We start from the raw sequence: 17,660 nt of genomic DNA on the forward strand, positions 1-17,660 counted from the left end.
ATGTCTAATGGGAGTGGTTTAAAACTTTATGCAGCTTATAGTGTCATTCTACCAAAAAACCTAATTAAAGTTTATTTAGAAAGTTTTTAATAATTGCATTTCCAGGGTGATTTTTGGTACTACTTCTGTTTCTTGAATGTGTGTCAATATATGATATTTATATTGTAAGAGCAGGAAATGAATCAGTTATTTTGATAACTCAGGCTCTCAATGCTGTGATACTGTTTTCCATTTTCAGATAATCACAGAATCTTCAGGTGTGTGACTTGATTCACCTCCTCCTACCAAATCAAAAAAAAAAAAAAAAGCAACAACCCACAAAAGGCACTATTTTGACAGGATACCAAACCAGGCCGCCTTGGAAAGATTCATATTTGGCAAAGAATATTAATCCAGTGTTTGAATGCTATCTTGATAACGTGCTGTGTACTGATTAAAATGTGTAGCAGGAGCAACAAACCGCGAATAAGCTTCTGGGTATCCTCTTTCTGGGAATAACTAATTTATTCATGACAGACAAGGTGATGCTGTACGTTTACCACAGGCAAAAATCATATTGGATGATTTCTAGAAACTGCTAATGCAATACTTGGTAGCACTTTTGGAACACGTTTATTATATTATCGATATCTAATTGTTTTACTCATTTTGTCTGAGTATTAGAATTTGTTCTTCCTTTAGAAAGTAGAAACTGCTTCCCTCTTTCACACAGAAATAGAAGAAGTGTGAGGAGGAGCTGGAATAAAGTGCACACAAGGAAGCTAGTTAACACTAATCATCTTAAATGTGCCCATAGCCCTGTCATGGTAGTTCCAGCAGCTTTTTCCTGGGGACTCCACTGTGTTAAAAGACATCTGTGGATGCCAATGTTCAAGGTGGTGGTGTACCTGCATCTCTTTAAATTCCAGGTTGCCGTTCTGTGACAGGTCAGCAATGTACTCTTAATCTCATAAGCTTTGTCGGTAATTTTCCAGAATTGCAATACATGGACAAAAGCGTCTCCTTTATTTGAGCTAATTCACGAAAAGGGGCACAAAAATTTGCATCTTGAAAGGAAGTTCTTAACAGTTAACAGCCTGTGCAATTTTGTTAAACTAAATTAATATATACAGTATAACCATATCCAGCAGGGAAATACATATGTATTTGTAGTTATAAATACTAATATTAAAAATTGAACATGATGAGAATTAAATAAAGATAGTGGCATCTTTCTAGGATAACTAAGAATGGTTATGTAACTTAACAGTATAGACAAAAATATGCTTGTGACTTGCAAGACATACACTTGTTTGGCCATACTAAGACTTCAGAGGACAGATGCAGTCGTCCGTGACAGATCACAGACATTTGGAAAGCCACAGGGATTTCTGTTGTGTATCAAATTAAGTACACCCAGTATAAGCAACACCTGGTCAGTCATGTGTTTCACTGCTTGGGGCATCCAGTCACAGCTTACTCATTACAAATTTGAATCGGTACTGTCTGGACAATAGGACACAAACTGCACGCTGTACAAATGCACAAGCTGGTTAAGCCAACTGGGAGTATAATTTAATTTTAAAATGGGCTTTATTAAGTACATTAAATGTGCTTTTAGAAATGCAAGAATGCAGCTTAGAAAATTGCTTAATTATTTTTTGCTTAAAAAATTAACTTTTGAGTAATCTGTCTGCTGGAATCCTGCCAGTTTTTCAGAGTTATTTAGAATGGAAAAAACGAAGTGATGTTTTTGGGCACTTATGGATTTGCTGCTTGGAGAGATTTAAGTTCTACTGTGGATAATGTACAGCTACTGTATTTCCATCAATGTGGAGTCCTAGATCTCCCTTACAGCTTGGTTTACTGTTCTTTCTGCCACAATTTGTCTGAATGGGCTTTCAATTAATTTGAGAATTATTATTATTATTTCACCTTTAGGATTTGTACCTTTAAACCTTTGCAGTGCCTTTCAGACAACTGAAGTGAGTTTTGCTCTGGAGGAACAGGCTTTGAAAAATGTCAGTTTGTGTTTGTTTTCTGTCAAGATTAAAAGAGAGCTATAGGCCATATTTAAAAACAAAGTCAAAGTTAATATCGGGGAAAAATGTCTTATGACTGTTGTAGTGTTTAAATAAAGCTAAGGATTGCATGGGGATTACATGGGATGCAGTGAAATTGGTGCTGATCTGCTGTATATCACTTAAGTCTTTTTAATTTATATGATCTGGATTGATATACTTAGGCTATCCAGCTATAGGCTAGGCAACATCGAGGCAAAGTTCTTGCGCAATGTATAATTTGGCTTATAGAAATTGTTTCCTTGTATAATTAGGTCACTGAACGTAAATGGACATGAGTTGAGTAAGAATGTAAAAGGACATGAGGGGGGTGGCAAGTACAGACAGACAGAAGAAAAAAATCAGAAATGGCAATATACATACATATTTGCATCGAAGGTCAAGTGTTAAGTAACGATATGGCTACTGGTATGAATGAGAACTTAAATCTGTTGGTTTTGGAGCTGGGGAGTCAGTATTTACATTCTGATGGGACTAACTGGAAATTATTAAACAAGGGCTGTGAAGGATCATTGCAGATGAATGATAGATGGAGGAGAGGGCTGGAAGATCAGCACCAGTGACCTTCAAGTTCTGACATTTTCGCCAGGCTGCCCAGTTTGTTCTTGCTTCTCAGATTCAGGTTGCCAAACTAGCAGATCAGGCTTCCTTAAGGAAAATAAGACACTGTTGACCTTTTCTGAGGGTCAGGTCAGTATTGGCTTCGAAATTAAGCTTGGAGTCCAGAACAGTCCCCAAGTACTTGTTTTGTTCTACTGTCTCCACTGAATCTCCCCCGATGTAGGTTAGGGTGAGAGTATGGGTGTTTTTCCTGAAGTCAATTATCATGTCCTTGGTCTTGGACACATTTAGCTTGAGGAAGTTTTGTTGACACCAGGTGGCAAACTCATTAAAGATTGGTCCATGGCTCCACTCGATTGCTTGTACCAGGCTAACAATGACAGAGTCATCTGCAAATTTGTTTGTGTCTTGAGTGGTGATGGCTCTTGCAATTGTTTGTGTATAGAACAAAGAGTAAGGGATACAATACACATCCTCTGGGGGACCCAGTAGAGGAATGCTTTTTGTTGGATTAAACACTGTTGACTCTCACCCTCTGAGTTCTGTCTGTTAGGAAATCAGAAACCCATCTGACCAGATTGAGATCAAGACCAAAGGTTGACTATAGCTTCGTTGCCAGTAGGTGAGGTTGGATACAATTAAATGCCAAGGTGAAATCCCCAAACAGCAGTCTAGCATGGGTCTTGTTTCCCTCAAGGTGTTGCAGGACAAGATTGAGAAGGCATGCTATAGCATCTTCCACCCCCTACCTGCCCTGTAAGCAACTGTTGTGGATCTAGCTGATCCTTTACTTTGGCCACAGTCTCATTTTTCACAATCTGTTCAAAACTGCTCTGTAATCATTGAATGAACTGGGATATTTGTCTCTAGCTAATAAGGCAAATGTGATGGTTTGCAACAATGAATGTGAATCTTGGAAAGAACAAGTAATTTGGTTTCACAGCTGATGGTCATTACCATCATTTGGAAATTCTTTTTCTGTTATATCTTAGGCATAACTGAATAACACTAGAATTCAGACACCATTCCTATTCCTATGCAAATCCGTGTGACAATATTGGTAACTGTTTGGGAAAACCGATTATCAGATTTTCTTCTTATCAGTTACTGTGCCGCGATAAAGAAGACGTAAAAACACTCAATATAAAATGGTTTTCCTTGATCTCATAGTTATTTACAATGCACTAAGGCAAACATTACAATCCAGGCTCGGTTACAATTAGAGTGACCTGCAGTAATAACAGTTACCAAGTAATTTAATTTACAGATACATCATCGAGTCGGCATTCTTTAGTTGAGTGTTAGTTTGTACAAAAACATTACATTATACGATATATTGCATACAAACCACTGGAGAGAAAAATGGGGGTAAAAAGTTCAATTTGACTCTATCACAAAGCTCAGAAGAGAGGACAGAGGGACTTTCAGAAGGAATTAAACTTTTTGTTTTGCTAAAGCATAGAGGAAAGGTTAAGTTGCTACACACCAGATGATGAGGGGGTGACATCTACAGATTGAATGCCTACAAGAAATATCACCCACTTGTGAATCCAGTAGGGGAGTTTATGGCATCTCTTCTCCATGCCCTTTGTTTCTCTTCTTGTGCCTGAGTCAGAGATGGATTCATAAACCCCAAATTAAACAATTCAAATCCACTTGTCAAATCCAGACATTACACTATGATGTGTTTTGGGCATATGTGTTTTTTATCACCTGAAGTCATGTAGGCCTTTTCCCCTCAAATAAAAGGACCGGCATGCTTAAAAGACATAAGGCATTGAAAAACAAACAAATAACCTAGCCTTAGATGAATTGGATGATTCTCATGAAGGGCACACTGGACCAACCTTGAATAAGCAACAGGCTTTAGTGATTCATAATTCCGATTTAGAAATTGTAAGACACCCTGTCAAGAAAGAGAGAAGAGAAAAGGTAAAAATACAAGAACACAAATAAAAATTACAGTAAAGCCAATAGTAAGAGCAAAGATAAAGAACACTATAGGAAAATAAAAGATATTTAAGGCATATATGAAAAATTAGAGGAAAATTGATAGCTGAAATGTCTTGGGGAAAACATATACCGTGTACATTAATGAACTTGATAAGCTCTATGGCTAGAAGTTCTATACGGCTGGGTGGTATGAACTGTTCCTGGTGTTTGCTTTTAGAGATTCATCATGTCTGCCTGATGGAGAAGCTGACTGTTTGAGTGAGTGATTAGCAACAACAGGCTTAGAAGAGAGTAGATTACAGCCTTGGATCTTATATGCTGTCTTAATAACTTTCTTGAGCCGACAGTTATGTGCCCATCAGCGGCAAATTCTAAAAGTAATGAATTTGAGGTGACTGACTACCCATTTTTTTTTATTTGTTCATCAAATACAGTATCAGTATCAGTTCATAGTAGCTACTTTATCCTGTGTGGGTCATGGCGTGCTGGTAGGCACAGGGTGCAAGGTCACACCCATATCGGTGCCAGTTCAGAGACGCAAGTTAACTTGAACAGCATGTCTTAGGACTGTGGGAGGAGTCCAGAGTCCACACAGATAGAGCCAGATTCAAGCCCACAACCCAGGACCTGCAATGCAATAGCACAACCGGCTGTGTCTGTCGTGGGTCCCTTTGCTGCCCGGAATTCATTCATAATTGCAGTAAACAATTCAATATGTGTAGAAAATAATTGAGTGCATCTAGCACCTTTCATAAAAAGAAGTTACACCTCCCAAAAAGGTGAATGTATTCAAAATTATTTTGCACTGGCCAAAAGGCCAATATTTCAAAATGCTTTTTGTTTCATCTAAAAAAAATCAAATTCTTGTCTCCTTTTTGTCATATTACAATTCTGCGGCACTCATTTGTGATGGAGCTGAAACTAGAGACTTCTTTTGAAATTCTAAATGATAAAAGTTACTTTCAAGCCTGTTCATAACCTGAATCCCAAATCAACCAAAGGGAACAATTTCATGTCTGAAAGAAAACCTAACAACATATGGGGAGCAGTCACTGTAGAACATGCATTCAATCAACAGGCAGTGTTCTCCATTATTAATGAGGCAGCAACTAATAGATTTTTAATTAAGTATATTACTTCAAGTGACCTCCAAAACCAGCATCTTTATAGTTATCTTTTAACTCTAGATTTATTTTCAACGCTTCAAGCAAGATTGCAAGAGTCATGCTCCTGCCTGATCTCTTTAATGCTGGCTGCCTGCTGTTCTCTATGAAATATGCAGTCTCAAAAACAACACTGGCATCTGTCTTTTGAACAGCAAGGTATAATATTCACTTTCTGTGGCTCTATAGCTTTCATCCCAGCTCTTAGCATGGCATTCAGATTAGAGGCCACAGAAATATCAAATGCTTTGCAGGTGACAGTTGACTTTCTGACATTTTTGTGAGTGCAGGTTTCTATCTCTTTCTATGAAAATGTGTTGTATAAAAACTCTCTGCCATTCAAAGTTCATATTCAATGTGCTCTAATTAATTTCACACCAGGAATAAACATGGGGCTTCCTGGATTCCTGCTAAAAATTAGTTTGGTTGACATTTCTCATCTGAAAAATGAAATTCTTACGTCGGCAATTGATCCCCTAAATAGTAGCTTAAGGACAATTTCCTTTCACTTTGCCTAAGTCTGTCAACTTTTTACAGTTAAATAAAAGAATTAAAAAACTTATCTAAGGGCTCTTCTCTGAGCATCAGGAATTCAAAGGCTACAAATCCTGTTGGAGGTGTTCCTGATTCAGATGAACAGTGATAGTTAAGGTTTTTTGTGTACTGCTTTTACAATATTCCTACACATACAGTACTTTGATTTACCATTGTAATCCTGTGAAGGTTTTAAGTGGGGTACATAGGAGTTAACCATGCAATGGGCAGGAGCTGCTTGCAAACCTATGTTTAGTAAGGGAAAGAACAAATAGCACTGTTACCTTACTTGGTAAAAGAGTAAAATGAGAATTTATTGCGGTCCTATGCTGCAGCCATGGTCATTTTGATGTAAACGGATCTTTACAAGGACATTGTGATGCGTTAGGGATTGGTTTAGACTCTGGCTATGACAATGTCATGGTCCGTGGACATTTGAAATGAATAGTCACTGCTGGTACGTAGTACTAAAAGAAATGTTTTTATAGTTTTGTTACAGTCTGAATCATACCTGGCCTTCAGAGGCTGGCTGCTTTTCTTTAAAGCAAAGTCCTTGTGAACAGAAATTCAGTTTGCAAAGTCAAAGCAGTGCTAGAGGACAAAAAGAAACAGCAGTATTACTGCAGTATTGTGTGTTGACATAAAATAATTTAAAGGAAGACTTTTAAATAGTGTTTTAGATTCCTTTCTTTAGTTCTCAGAAATAATTCTATTTGAAAAGTACTCTCATAGATATTACATAATCTTTAAGGAGCTGAAATAATATTCAATAGATACAATTCTGAGCTATGTGATACAATTCCAAAGCACCTAGATGATCCCTTGTACAACCTTAAGCAAAGGAAATCCCACTGATCAATGAAGACCAATAGCAAAGCTCCTTATTAGAAGACTAATTTTAAAAGCTTAATTAACATACTGTATGATACTTAATCTTTTAATTTCTAATCGTGCCATAATGAAATGTACACTCAATGAAGAACATCATATAATATGAAGGATTTCATGTCCATAGCTTTATTGAAAAAAGTTGTAAAAAATGTCTGACCTTCTTCTGAAGGTTGTTCTAATTAAAGCAAAGAAGTAAATCCACAACCTAAATCTGCATGGATGCAAGTACTGGGTGTGAAAAGTTCCTCTGCACAGAACTTGAAATTTATGCCTAAAGCAGTTTAACAAACTAACCGTACCTGCTGTGTCAAGGTTGATATTTGTCCTATGATCCCCAATATAAATGCAACAACCATTTTGCCAGTCTGTTTAAACTGCTTGAAATGTCCCGATATGAAGAATTTTAAAAATGCATTTCAGTAGAGAACTCGGAAAACAGCTGTCTGTTTCTTTGTATGCCTTGACAGAAAATTGTCAGCAATTTGTGATTTTGCCTTATCCTGCGCTGCTCGGTAGTGAAGTCTAACTCCCGTCTTGACAAGGGTGAAATTTTACAGCTCTCAGTCTCGGTGGCAGATGGGAATATGGTGTGGGTGTCCTGTCTGGAGCTGACCTCAGTCCCAGACAGTGAAAGACATTTTTGGAGCAGCTAAAATCCCAAAGGTGTATTGCACTTTAAATACACACTGAAGTGTTGACACATTCTACACTAGATTTTTTATATATTTATCATTGTGCAAGATCTGCCAATTCTTGGAGTTAGGCACTGAATTATTAAATATCTATGTACAGTATTTTTTGCTATTTGAAATAGGAATGTTAATAAAGGCTGCATTGCACTATATTGTGAAGAGAATATGCAGGAGGCAAGGTACTATCTGTCCAGATTTGAAATTGTCTAGTCATGTTAATCCTTTACTACTAACAATCAGAAATAAATGGCTTTTTGATGATAACCTCAGAGACAAAAACATACTCTTTCTGAACATTTTAAACACAAGGGCAGTAAATGTTGGCTAACTTCGGTTTTAAAATTACAATGAGGAAAATACAATATAAGGTCATTAAAGCAGAAAAGACAACATCTAAGTGATCATTGCAAATAATAAATCTCAATTTTTCTTATGGGGGTTTTCAGTTCAGAATGCATGCGTTATCTGCCCCCACAGTTGAGCAGTAGGGCGAGCTAGCTGTGACCTGGCAGCTGGTTACTCCCTTTCTCCCTTTGCCGTTTGCTATGGAAACCAATCACCTGGAGACTTTGGAGCACCTGGACAAGTTTACGACCATGCCCATTCCAGATGTTTTTCCAGAGAAATACTTGGACCTGCCAGAGCTCGGGAATCTGTTTTTGAGTTTCCACATTGAGCCCCTCCAGCCTTGGTCCCGTGCTTGCCTTGACTGCTGCTTTCTCGGGTCCTCGTTTCCCAGCGGCGAGCCTGTGTCTACAGTGTATTTCTCTGCTCATCTCCTTGACCTGTCTCTCGGATTTCCTATGGCTTCTTACCTCCCAGTGCCTTCCAAGGTTTGGACTTGGCTTGAAACTGGAATATGACACATGGCTTCGCCACAGACCCAGCTTCCCTGTGTCCCTAACTAGCTTTAACCCCTTTATGTCTGTGTATAATAGTGGCTGATTCAGAGAAACAGATGTTAGAGAATATTAATTTCCATTTAAAAGATTCTCACTCTCTGAAAAACAGAATGGGCAGTGTACAGATGGTATCTTTCACCTCACATGGATTCAGCTGCTTAAGTCTTCACAAATGCTGCTGCATTTAAAATGTTTTTGAATAATGGTTGCTCAGACTATTCTGCCCCACTGAATCTGTAGAACATCTAAAGTTTGTTTTTTAAAATTAATTTCACAACATAATATTTGTACATGCTCCGTAGAGACTAATTTGCAATAATTGAACATTTTAACCATCATAAAGTCTGAATTCTATATTGAAGACAGTTAAATTAAAGAGGATACTTAAATGGAATGTTTATTATTTGCAAATGGATTCACATGGCACACTTCAAACTGAGATGCACTCGGAGAAAAATGTTGCCTGTGGTATTATCAGAGCAGGAAGATCAAAAAACTTATTAATGTATTCCAGATATGTAGAGCACCGGAAGAAGAAACAATCATAAAATATTCAGTAGCACTAGAAAAGAATCTGGATGGCAGGAGATTCTCAAAATAGCATTCCCCATTTCTTTCTTAAATGTTATTTCCAGTGCGAGAGGATTTCATCTTGATATGGAACCTATATTTTATTTTTCCAAAGGGTTATTGTAAAGGAAAACCCTTGTAGTAGGAGGTGTAAAAAGTGTTGTGTTCTACAGGAAAAAAAAAAACTTTTGGCAACAGGATTCGAACATTACTTGTTATATGACTTATTTCGGTGTTTATTACGCTGGTAAGTTATAATAAAGAAGGATGTCAACACTAACATCTACCACACAATGACAAATGGAACCACTCAATTGTCCTGTCGATCATAGTCTGTGAAAATTGCAATAGAATTACTAAGACCCCACAGTGGCCAATTCATCATCCACCCCTGACTTTCTACACAGAGAGGCAGCTTTCTGAAAGAGCATTTTATTTCCAACCATGAATAAGGTGGACTGGATCAGAGGCTGCAGCAGAAGAAGAATAGCAGACTGAGTTTGATCCCCATAGAAAGCAATCGTGTTTTGCAATACTCTGAAGGGTACAGTGTGCTGTTTACCCAGCAGCGGGATTAATGTGAAGTCAAGAGGTTACTGCTATCACAGGACTTCTAGCTATCAATGGGAGAAAACATCACTACTGTTTTGTAGTCCTAGCATCCCACGCTACGCAGGTTTTCCACTTCATGAATTAATTTAAAACGCTAAAATTATTTCAAACTGTTACCACATATGCGCCACCTTAAGCTGTGCAAAATACAATACTAACACATTGTACCTGCATGAAAGATTTTTGTACTGCCGAAAAATACTGCAAACCACTGTAGACCACTTCACTAGCTAGCCTTCAGCACAGGTGCTAATTTGACTTTCTATGCAACTTCTGCTTTCACCATGAGTGAAATTGAGTTTAAGACTAGGTAAGTGTCAATGTCATATGAAAATGTGTTTGGCATTCTGGTCTCAGTTTCTGCAATGTGAGTTTTATAGTCTATCAGTGCCTGTTGGCTGCATGACTGGGTAGGGGAAATAGGGATGAAGTGAGGTTGCAGATCCAGCCAACCCAACACCTCAAACAGCAAAGAGCACTTTGAACATCACTAATGCGTTTTTAATATGTATGATTACTGAACACTTTATTTATTTTTCTTTAATTGCCTGTGCTGTCAGGCCAACAGCTCGGTTTTTTCCAGATCCCTAATTTGCTCTAACTCATTTCCAGTGACTTTCATTTTAATAAATGAAAAAGGACAGAAGCCATGTGATTTTATAATGAACCTCAACTAATTAGGTTTACTTGTTTACCTAGACCTTTTGCAGCTTTGGTGCAGAATGCATATGCAGTATAATAGACTATATTGCATTTAGAGTTCTTGCCTTCTGTGTATACCTGTCTGTTCAAATCAATCTACCTTTAATGCTAATACATCCAAGGCAAGATGTATTTAATCAAGAAGCACTTTCTCTTGCTGTGCAGAAAATATGAATCCTGTTTTATATCATGCAGTCTAGACATTTGGTCTAGTGTAGCAAGAGTCTGACTATGACTGTCCTCTGTATTGTTGATCAATACTGGCTTGGGGACATTTTGCAGACAAGCCAACACACTAGTAAAAAGCTCACGCAACTGCCATGTTTCTGTTCCTGTAATAACGAGGGAGAATGGATGGCTGAAATGAAGAGTAATAGAGCTGTTCTGTGAGGTTAATTCCCGAGGGGAGTGGGTGGCTAAAAGCATCTAAATGTAAATTGTTACCTGCAGCTAGCATGAGAGTAGCAAGTTCAAACCCAGTAGCATGGGAACAGAACCATAATTCACTGGTATAGAGCTTCTATACAGTTCCCCAAGATCACTGCAGTCAGACAGCTGGACAGTCTACTAGGCAGAGCTGCTGTGTGGAAAGACTGCTTCCTTATTATTGAAGCGAAACTGGCTGCTCATGTGGGCTCTGAAGATGGCAATATTGGAGAATTCAAGCTTTTAGCTTTTTTTTTATTTTCTCTCATGTCGAGCGTGGCGTGGGTTCTTTCTGTTGACAGGAACACCAACAGTACTTCTTGTTATACGGTGTATTAGCTAGAAAAGTGAGAAACTGCAAACCCAGATTGGAATTTAGCTAGGATATTGTAGTTAAGAGCCCTACACATTACAAATAGTGCCATAATGTAGGACCTTGAAAGACCAAGTAGTTAGAAACTTGGTTTTATGTCTTAACCGTGCCAGTGAAAGGCTTCAGCATATTGTTTTGGACATTTTAGTCCAGAGGGCCAGGTGTGAGCTACAGGTCTGCAAGCAACCTTGCAGCTCCAACCTGGTCTCCCATCCCAGCACTGTCCACGCCCAGCCTTTCATGATACCTTTGCTGGAAAACCACCATACCTGTTAGGAGGATCTCCATCCCCCTTGTCTGGAAGCAAAAACGTGTTTTGTCTGCAAAGGTCTGCCTGCTAAGAGAAAATGATCATTTTCAAATGATGATTTAGACTATTCAGACTGTCCTAAAATTGTTTTATGAGCACAAATAAATGTGTGACTCTCCTCTCCTTTACGGTGCAAGTTGAATGTCACCTTTTAGCATCTTTAAATGGAACATGCTAATGGTAATTTGTATAAACAGTGTCATGAATTCCCTTTAAAGTATTACACATTGACTCAATTACTGTATATTACAACATCTTGTAATGGCACCGGATTAAATCTCTCTTGACTTTGGGTGTTTTTTTAATTGTTTTGGTCTTGCTTTAGTTTCTCTGATTCTCATTTTACAGCATCTCTTAAACCCGGTGTTTGTCTTGCTAGTGTCTGCACATACTGATAACAGATGGATTTTAAACCCAATGAAAAATGCTGATACTTAAAAGATGCGCCTTTTGACAAATTACATCTATCGGATGGTATTTCTATAATATATAGTTAGTTTCATTCTCATCACATTCGTTTGTCACAGGAAAACGGCACCCTAATAAACCATCCTGGCCTTTCTGTTTTCTGTCTTCTCATCTCTTTCAGGGTAATGAAGCAGAGGATGTGTATGAAAAGGCTGAAGAAAGATTAAAAGCGAGCAATGGAAATTCCTGCAAATAAGAGAAAGTATACAATCAATCAACCAATTGGTGATGTGAGTCTGATTAACTAAGGGCAGTTTAAATACAGTATTGCATGGTGGATTTGTATAATATATTCCTCACAAATGTTTTTTTAAAGAAAAGATTAATATGAAAACCTTTAGCAAGTTTTTGTGTCTCTCCCTCATCTGTTTTGATGAGCAAAAATGCAACTTTTCATACGCCAAGAAATCCCCTGTAAGGGTCTTTTGTGTGAGGCCTTGTTTTTTTTCCCCAATATCTGCCCTAGTATTCCTGCACATTGTTCTTTCCTTTTTATCAGGAAAAGTTTTTATGAATATGCTTTTAGCCACCATGCCAATGAAAGGCTTTTATTTCTCCTGATAAGCCAAAAAGAAGAAAGAGCTTGGAGCTGAAAGCAACAGCTACACAAAAAAATCTATTGTTTGGTGTAACGTAGCAATAGATGACTCATGTTAAAGATATGTTTTGCACTTAATACTGTTATCTTAGAATTCTTTGAAAATGTTCGCTGTGATTCTTATTTCAAGGTGTTACCCCATGGCTATTAATTTAGATTTTTATTATTGTAGTTAGATTATTTTTTTACTAGTTTCAGCTCTCTGTCTCAAAGAGGACTCTGCGCAACCTTTTGATTCCGAATATTTTATCTTATTTGCAAGGGCATATCTCAAAATAACCTTTCTTGAATTCATTTCTAATTCTTGAATTCATTGCCGGCTTTCTTTTCTGAGAGACAGTGAAACAGGTCTGGACAGCAGCCTTGCTACTGTAGGGTCAGTTGTGCCACTGTCTGATTTAATGAGACCGGTTGCTTGCCTCATAAACAGTCCCGTATCTGGCTAACTAAATTTTCAAGATGTGTGTGTGATCTGAAAATTGATTGCAAATTAAACTGTAACTGTGTTTACAGATAATTCTTATAAGTACCCCTTTATATGCCTGATTTAATCTGTTCTCAATCACACATTGCCACCATGTGAGGACTGATTGCACCCCCTCCTGTCATAATGAACACACTCCCTCCTCCCAGACATGACTCAGAGTAATTTGAAGACTAGGCTTTATGGATACAACTTGAAGGGAAGACCAATGCCAAACAGAACATACTAAAATATAAATATATAGAACAGGTAGAAGTATGTGTTGCAGAAGACAAAAGCCACAGAACACAATCGGCAGGTTCCAGCAGAAACTTTTTCTGTCTTCTAACCCCAAACCTTCTTTTCCATTTGGTTTTGGGTTAATTAACATACAGTATTGATTTAAGCTAATGTGATGTTTAGTTGATTTTTTTTTTTCCGGCAACTTAAGGGCAGCTTTAAATCCTGTGCCTCAAAGTGTCCTGGGGAATATGAGATCCAATAGCTACCAATGGAAATACGCAACTAAGCAAATGTTAGAGGAATTGATAAATGCTGAATCGGAAGTACTTCATGGCTGAGTCTCTAAAGGTGTTCCAATTGTCCTACCATCCTAATTACCACGAAACTGAAGTATTTATGGTTCTTGGCATTCGCCAGGGAATTTCTTGTTGTTAAAGCTCAAAGACCTAATGATACGGATAAGTACAGTGCTAATTAACCAGTAGAATAAGCCACTATAGGATAGAGTATGTGTTTCATCTCGTTGTGTAGTCTAGAGCCTTGCTCCCATCATGGAAGAAGAATCCAAGGTGATTGAAATGGCCTTTTCAGCTGTTTGTCACCGTTCAAAACCTTGAAAAGAAAATGAAGCAAGTTTTTGGATGAGTGTCTCTTAAAATGTTGGCTAATTTTGAATATATTGGCAAGCATTTCTACATTATTCACAAATGTCACCAGGCCTGAAATAAGTAAACAGCATATCAGCTACAGAGCCTGACAGTTAATTTTGTATGGTGCAGAGAAATTGCAATCACACCTGTGACAATGGGTAATTTCAAAGATCTATTTTTTTTATTATTGATTCCAAGCAGAATAAATAAGGCTTTTGGTATTATTTAAAATCCACGCTGTTGGTTTGAGTTAATGATTGTGTAGGTGGGCCTTGATTGTTCAGAATATGGTGCTTAAACTTGAATGAGGATGTTATCAGATTTCCATATCTAACCCTACATAATGATAGTCAATATGACGGGTAGATGAAAGAAGGAATACAAAACAGTTTTCTTTCCAGTAAAACCGAAGTTTCATGTTTGGCTGCATCAAGTTACTCAATCAGCAGTAGTCATTTTAATATGAGTTGTCACATCCTTTTTGTGAGACTTTTGAGGCTGTTCCTTTTAGCAGTAATCTGAAATCCAATTATGGTGAGGTCTACAGGGAAATAGTCTCCACTCTACCCTGCACAACATCTGCCTGTGCTACAGCAAAACTGAAATATGTTAAATAAACCAAGGTGTGGTTGACAAGTAAAGAGGCTGAGCTGTTTTCCCAGCCTCTGGTTTCTGAAGCTGGTTCAGTGTACGAGTTGAGGATCCAAAGGAGCTTGAGATTGCTGATGTCCATAAAAGGGCATCCGACTTACAATGCACAGCAGGTCTGTAAAAAGCAAAAATTAAAATTATTTACAAATTTTAAGATGGGTCTCGATAAAGTGAAGAGTTTCTCTTGATGTTCAGCATAGTTTATTTGAGGAAATATTTGAATAAAACAACCTCCAGGATAGAAGTTCAAATTTAAATTAATTTTCTGCTTTATGTCTTATGAAATTATTTGGGAAACAATAACTGTGTACTTATTGGATCGTTTACTTTTTGTTTTGTTGACTTCCAGTCAGGATAGGTCTAATCTTTACCCTTGTTCTCTGCAGACATAATAAGATGAAAATAAATTGAGAAGTTTAAAATAGTAAACATATTGTATTGCCATAAATCTAAATAGTCTCTGTTGTTCAGTTTTATAATTATGGTGGTTCATCGAGTATGATTTGCAAGTGAGATTCAGCATAATTGCCCTTTTGCTAATCCCATTTCTTTAGCTGTACGGCTACCATGTTCAATTCTGCCTTTATATGTAAAGGGTAACGGGATTCCTGTGGCGAAGAAGGATTGTTGTGTCAAGAGGGAACACATACTGAGATGTAATGATCCAAATTACTTCGTCTGATTAGAAGAAGCTCAGTGCTGCACCCAGCAGATATTAAATGTCCTGAGATGTTCTTTCCTGTTAAATCACAGTTTATCTGGACATTATTTCATTTCTGGTTACTGTACCAGAGAAGGTTAATGAAGTGATGTCTCAGCTAAGCTGTCTCTTCAGACAACACTCTGCATTTTTGTCTGATTTTAGCCCTGCAATATAATCAAAAGATTTTCCAAATTGTACATTTTCAGCACCCAATGCAATATTAATCAGATTTACTAAATGAGAAAAGCTGAAAGCCTGTTATATAAACTATATTATTTAACTTGTTGCTACTATTTGAATAATGCATAGATTTATGTGTAGAGGCTGTGTGATTGGCATGAATTATGATAAGAGCATTGTTATGCAGGACATAAGCCGAGTAAAGCAAAATAATAAAGATCAAAGGATTCTATATTTGGCGGCATGGTGGTGCAGTGGTTAGCATTTTAGCCTAGGGGCCCTAGGTTTAATTCTTGGGTTGCTGTCTCTGTGGAGTTTCTAGGATTTCCTCTGTTCACATGGGCTTCCTTTGGGTGCTCCCATTTCCTCCCATAATCCAAAGATGTACTGTACTAGTAGGTTAATTGGTTTCTGGGAAAATTGCCCTTGTGTGAAGGCATGCATGTGTGTGTCCTGCAAAGGACTGGTGGCCCGTCCAGGGAGTATCCACCCTTACAACCTGTTGTTAGCAAGGGTAGGCTCTGGCTTACCCATGACCATCTATTGGATAAAGTGTTAGAAAATGGACGGATGGAGGGATTCTATACTTGCAGTGTGTATGTTACACAGAGCCTGCTGGGTTGTATTTATAAGTTATTTTAATTTATTTAAGATGTCTGGTTAAGTTGATTGTACATAAATACATTCAGATTAATAAACAGTACCCTGTACGTACCCGAGAACAAAAGGATCAGTATACTAAGTGATTATGTGTTTTCTCTTGGTTGCAAAAAAGTATGCTCTCTTACTCTTGTAAAAGGTATTGGCCTGATCAATTCACATTGCCATTTCTGCTGCAGCAACTTGTGTATTCTCACTTCCCAAAGCTGTGCAGACTCAGGTGACTGTGGCTTTTCTGCAAATAAGCATTTGTGTTCGTGTTCATAGGGAGAACAGAGATTTTCCTGCAAATTCGACAAATGGCATTACAGTTTCCACATCGGTCAACATTTTCACTGAATGAGGTGTTGTGTCGAGCTTGGCAAATTTTAGCTCCAGCTGAGCCCACTAGAACAAAGCTGTAGGCAGAAGGAAACCTGACTGATGACACTGCCTGGATACGCCACAAAGTGCTCAGGACCTTGGAGCGGCTTTTAAAATGAGACTGATGGAAAATAAACTTTACCAGTGGGACTCTTCAGTGGCTCAGCCACCAGGAGAACAGTTTGGGCTTTATCGCCAGGAGGTTGCTGGTTCGAGACTTGGTTAATGCTGTCCCTGGCAGAGTGCTACCAGGAAGAGGTTAGCATTTGTCCACTGTGGCCCTGCTGGCTGTTGGAGAAACTGTAACTACGCCTACTTGCCAGACGAAATCTTCGCTTCACCAGTCAACACATACTGTACTCTTCTGTTGGCCACTGTGGCATTGCCATCACAGTTGGATATATTGAATGAGCTTTTGTGCAGGTCCTCATTCTCCCCATCCAGGACAGTAGTTGTACCGTAGATTTAAAGCTGGGTCGAAGATAGAGGTATAACAGTCCAGGGGAGTGAAAGACCTCTTTTCTTGATTAAGCAAACAAAAAACAAATCCATGATGACCCTTATTTGATCAATGCATTATTGATGTAGAATCTACAAAGTTTCTTGCTAGGTAAGATGTCTTGTAACAATAAAAAGCTCTATATTAATTTATTAGTTACCCAGTAATCTCTGTATGATAAATATAGTAAAGTATAGTTCTTGCGCTTTCACTCATTATGTTTATAACTATAGGCCTCCTCGTTGACTACTATTATTCTATGAACCATCAGCAATTACAGCCTTGGAATTTAAAAAAAAATAAGGGATGTTTTTCCTTTGAATACTGTCTGTTGTGTTGCTAATCAAAAAGAAAACAGTAGACATAATAAGCATGTTGATAAAGTTTAATTTTTGAGGTTACATCAATTGTTAGATAATTCATCGCTGCGTGA

At 37.9% G+C, this 17,660-nt stretch overlaps 1 protein-coding gene across 3 annotated transcripts in view; it reads left to right on the forward strand.

The window, feature by feature from the left end:
- Window positions 1-17,660, forward strand: part of LOC148649756 (regulator of G protein signaling 20-like) — a 151,297-nt gene that overhangs the window by 6,424 nt on the left and 127,213 nt on the right. For 2 of the 3 annotated variants that reach the window (XM_088602872.1, XM_088602871.1), the window contains exon 2: window positions 12,339-12,447. The exons of the other annotated variant lie outside the window; for it this stretch is intronic. The gene's annotated coding sequence lies outside the window, so the exon portion shown is untranslated. The remainder of the gene's footprint in view (window positions 1-12,338; window positions 12,448-17,660) is intronic. 3 annotated transcript variants of the gene reach the window in all.

This window comes from Lepisosteus platostomus, chromosome 13, assembly GCF_059453375.1.
Source record: "Lepisosteus platostomus isolate fLepPlt1 chromosome 13, fLepPlt1.hap1, whole genome shotgun sequence".
NCBI lineage: Eukaryota > Metazoa > Chordata > Actinopteri > Semionotiformes > Lepisosteidae > Lepisosteus > Lepisosteus platostomus.